The following is a 5,166-nucleotide window of genomic DNA, read 5'->3' as shown; positions in this document are numbered from 1 at the left end:
ATTGTGTAGAGATACGGGGCCCAGAATGACAATCTCGTCAACTAGATGAACTAGGACGTGCGTCATGATATTGAAAAAGGATGGTGGGAACACCAGCTCGAAACTGACAAGACATTGCACCACATCACTCCTTAGCCTTGGTATGATTTTTGGATCGATCACCTTTTGAGAGATTGCATTGAGGAATGCACATAGCTTCACAATGGCTAATCGGATGTTTTCCGGTAGAAGCCCCCTCAATGCAACCGGAAGCAGTTGCGTCATAATCACGTGGCAGTCATGAGACTTTAGGTTCTGAAACTTTTTCTTTGCCAAATTTATTATTCCTTTTATATTAGACGAGAAGCCAGTCGGGACCTTCATACTAAGCAGGCATTCAAAGAATATTTCCTTCTCTTCTTTGGTAAGAGCATAGCTGGCAGGACCTTCATACTGCTTTGGAGGCATGCCATCTTTTTCGTGCAAACGTTGTAGGTCCTCCCGTGCCTCAGCTGTATCTTTTGTCTTCCCATACACACCCAAGAAGCCTAGCAGGTTCATGCAAAGGTTCTTCGTCACGTGCATCACGTCGATCGAAGAGCGGACCTCTAGGTCTTTCCAGTAGGGTAGGTCCCAAAATATAGATTTCTTCTTCCACATGGGTGCATGTCCCCCAGCGTCACTCGGAACAGCTAGTCCGCCGGGACCCTTTCCAAAGATTACTTGTAAATCATTGACCATAGCAAGTACGTGATCACCGGTACGCATGGCGGGCTTCTTCCGGTGATCTGCCTCGCCTTTGAAATGCTTGCCTTTCTTTCGAAATTGATGGTTGTTCGGAAGAAATCGACGAGGAAACAGTGCGTGCATGCATGGTATCCCTTGTTTGTCTGTCCTGAAATGTTACTGAGAGCGGGCCAATCGTTGATGGTCACGAACAGCAACGCCTTTAGGTTAAATTCCTCCTGTTTGTGCTCATCCCACGTACGTACACCGTTTCCATTCCACAGCTGTAAAAGTTCTTCAACTATTGGCCTTAGGTACACATCGATGTCGTTGCCGGGTTGCTTAGGGCCTTGGATGAGAACTGGCATCATAATGAACTTCCGCTTCATGCACATCCAAGGAGGAAGGTTATACATACATAGAGTCACGGGCCAGGTGATGTGATGACTACTTGATAGTTTAGTGCACCATGCTTTACGGCTTAGAATCGGGACTTCAAAGATGTTTTGAACGTCATGGACCATATGAGATGTTCCAGGAAATGAAGTTCATATTTGAAGCAAATAGCCGAGTTGAGAGATATGAAGTCTCCAACAAGTTCTATAGCTAAAAGATGGAGGAGAATAGCTCAAGCAGGGAGCATGTGCTCAGATTGTCTGGGTACTACAATCGCTACACTAGTAGAAAAAGGACCTTATATGAGACACATTAGTACCGGTTCAATTTTGGCCCGGTACTAATGGTACCATTAGTACCGGTTCGAACGGCTATGCATTAGTGCCGGTTCGTGTTGAACCTTTAGTACCGGTTCGTGCCACGAACCGGTATTAAAGGGGTGGTGGTAGGCTGGCGTCAGGCCGGGGCCCCACGAGCCCCTTTAGTCCCGGTTTGTGGCACAAACCGGTACTAAAGGGCCAACCTTTAGTACCGGTTCGTGCCACGAACCGGCACTAAAGGGGTCTAACCTATAGTCCCGGTTGGAGACACAAACCGGGACTATATGGCAATTTTCAAACTTGGAAAAATCATAACTAAATCATCCTAATTCAGAAAAATACATATAATATATCAAAATTTGCAGAACAAGTTTTCCGACAATTTTTTAAAATCTCAAAATTCCAAAGGGAAAATAGAGTTTTTGGACGTTTTAGACGTTTTGTGCCTTTAATGCTAGGGTTTAGATTTCAGAGTTTAGGGTTAGGTTTTATGGTTTAAACCCTTAGTTTTTACTGTTTAGCATAGAGTTTCCGACGTTTTAAGTCCCGAGTTTAGGGTTTAGGACAATTTTTGAAATGACAAAATTGTGAAAGGAAAAAAAGATATGCTCTAATTCATGTTTTTTTAAAATTTTGGTTAAATCTTGTCAAACCGGTCAAACAACTGATTCAAGAAATATAGAGTGTTACTAAATAATTACGCAATAATATTAGTGTTACTTATTTAAGAAGTATTAATGTTGCTACATAATTTCAGTTTTTTTGAATTTTGGTTAAATCTGGTCAAACTATGGTCAAACTACTTATTCAAGAAGTATTAATGTTGCTACATAATTATTAAAGAATAATAGTGTTACTAAATAATTATTTCAATTTTTTGAATTTTGGTCAAATCTGGTCAAACTATGGTCAAACTGTGGCCAAACTATGGTCAAACTGTGGTCAAACTTATTCAAGAAATATTAGTGTTACTAAATATTTTTTAGAATAATAGTTCCAAACTCAAACGGTGAAACGTGTGACCTAATGCTCAAGCTAAACTGCTGAGGGTTAATAGGATTGACAGCTTACATTTGTCAAGTAAACAACAAGTGCAGACTTGGAAACGAGGGAGAATAGAACCCGAAAGTTAAGCGTGCTCAGGCTAGAGTAGTGAGAGGATGGGTGACCATCTGGGAAGTTAGATGATTTGGAATGATGAGGGGTGATTAGAGATTAGATATTAAATTGAGCAGTGGTGAGGGGTGATTAGAGATTAGAGGTTAAAATAATTCAAAAAATTTCAAAAAAATATTCAAAAAAATATTCCCTTTAGTACCGGTTGGTAACACCAACCGGTACTAAAGGTCCCCCATACCACGGCGCGAGCTCACGCCACGTGGAGGGCCTTTAGTGGCGGTTCGTGCCGAACCGGTACTAAAGGGGGGGGCTTTAGTCTCCACTCTTTAGTGCCGGTTGCAGAACCGGTATTAAAGGCCATTATGAACCGGTATTAAAGCTCCGTTTTCTACTAGTGCTAGAATCAAGTGGGAGTTAATCTTCCAGATAAGACAGTGATTGACAGAGTTCTCTAGTCACCATCACCAAGTTACTGGAACTTCGTGATGAACTATAGTATGCAAGGGACGACGAAAATGATTCCCGAGCTCTTCGTAATGTTGAAATCAACGAAGGTATAAATCAAGAAAGAACATCAAAGTGTTGATGATCGACAAGACCACTAGTTTCAAGAAAAGGGCAAAGGGAAAGAAAGGGAACTTCAAGTAGAATGACAAGCAAGTTTTCACTCCCATGAAGAAGCCCAAAGCTGGAGCAAAGCCTGAAACTGAGTGATTCTGCTACAAAGGAAATGGTCACTAGAAGCGGAAATACCCTGAATATTTCGTGGATAACATGGATCGCAAAGTGAACAAGGGTATATTTGATATACAGGTTATTGATGTGTACCTTTCTAGTGTTGATAGTAGCCCCTGAGTATTTGATACTTGTTTGGTTGCTAAGATTAGGAACTCGAAACAGGAGTTACAGAATAAATAGAGACTAGTTGAGGATGAAGTGACGATGTGTGTTGGAAGTGGTTCCAAGATTGATATGATCATCATCGTACACTCCCTATACTTTCGAGATTAGTGTAGATCCTAAATAAAAGTTATTTGGTGTTTGCGTTGAGCATAAATATGATTAGATCATGTTTATTGCGATACGATTATTCATCTAAGACAGAGAATAAATTGTTATTCTGTTTACGTGAATAAAACCTTCTATGGTCATACACCCAATGTTGATGGTTTATTGAATCTTGATCATAGTAATACACATATTCATAATATGGATGCCAAAAGATGCAAAGTTGATGATAGTGCAACATATTTGTGGCACCGCCGTTTGGGTCATATCGGTGTAAAGCGCATGAAGAAACTCCATACGGGTGGACTTTTGGAACCACTTGATTATGAATCATTTAATGCTTGTGAATCGTGCCTTATGGGCAAGATGACTGAAACTCCATTCTCCGGAACAATGGAACGAGCTAGTGACTTATTGGAAATAATACATACGATGTATGTGGTCCAATGAGTGTTGATGCTCGTGGCAGGTATCGTTATTTTCTGACCCTCACAAGATGATTTGAGCAGATATAAGTATATCGACTTAAATGAAGCCCAAGTCTGAAACATTTAAAAGTTCAAAGAATTTCAGAGTGAAGTGGAGAATCATCATAACAAGAAAATAAAGTTTCTACGATCTGATCGTGGAGGAAAATATTTGAGTTACGAGTTTGGCCTTCATTTAAAACAATATGGAATAGTTTCACAGCTCACACCACCTGGAACACCACAACGTAATGGTGTGTCCAAACATCGTAACCGCACTTTATTGGATATGGTGCGATCTATGATATCTCTTACCGATTTACCACTATCGTTTTGGGGTTATGCATTAAAGATAGCTGCATTCACTTTAAATAGGGGACCATCAAAATCCGTTGAGACGACACCTTATGAACTGTGGTTTGGCAAGAAACAAAAGTTGTCGTTTCTTAAAAGTTTGGGGCTGCGATGCTTATGTGAAAAAGCTTCAATCTGATAAGCTCGAACCCAAATCCGAGAAATGTGTCTTCATAGGATACCCAAAGAAAACTGTTGGGTACACCTTCTATCACCGATATGAAGGCAAGATCATTGCTAAGAATGGATCCTTTCTAGAGAAGGAGTTTCTCTTGAAAGAAGTGAGTGGGAGGAAAGTAGAACTTGATGAGGTAATTGTACCTTCTCCCTTATTGGAAAGTAGTTCTTCACAGAAATCAGTTCCAGTGATTCCTACACCAATTAGTGAGGAAGTTAATGATTTTTTTCAAGAATACGCAAAGCTTGTGTATCATTTCATTGATAGAAAGAGTAGACTGAGTACAGCAGGGGGCACAACACATTACACGAACGCAGACAGCCGTGAACATGGTGCCCGGAGCAGACAGACAAGGGATGCTCGGCCCAAAAAGGGGAAACAACACAGCTAAACCAACCAAGCCCGAACCGACTGAGCCGAACCAACAATGAGACCCAACATCACCAAATCCAACACCGGGGACACCGCGAGCAAGCAAGATGGCGCCTTCAAGAAGGAACATGACGCCGACACGTCTTCGCCATCCGATCTGAAGCAGTCGGACCTAGGGTTTCCTTTAAGCTCGAAGAGGGGCATAGCCGAAGGCCATGACAGTGCCTCCAAGAAGGAAAAACGACAC

The sequence above is a fragment of the Triticum dicoccoides genome, chromosome 7B, assembly GCF_002162155.2.
Source record: "Triticum dicoccoides isolate Atlit2015 ecotype Zavitan chromosome 7B, WEW_v2.0, whole genome shotgun sequence".
Classification (NCBI taxonomy): Eukaryota; Viridiplantae; Streptophyta; class Magnoliopsida; order Poales; family Poaceae; genus Triticum; species Triticum dicoccoides.
The sequence above is the reverse complement of the archived record's forward strand: the minus strand, read 5'-3'. Positions refer to the sequence as shown.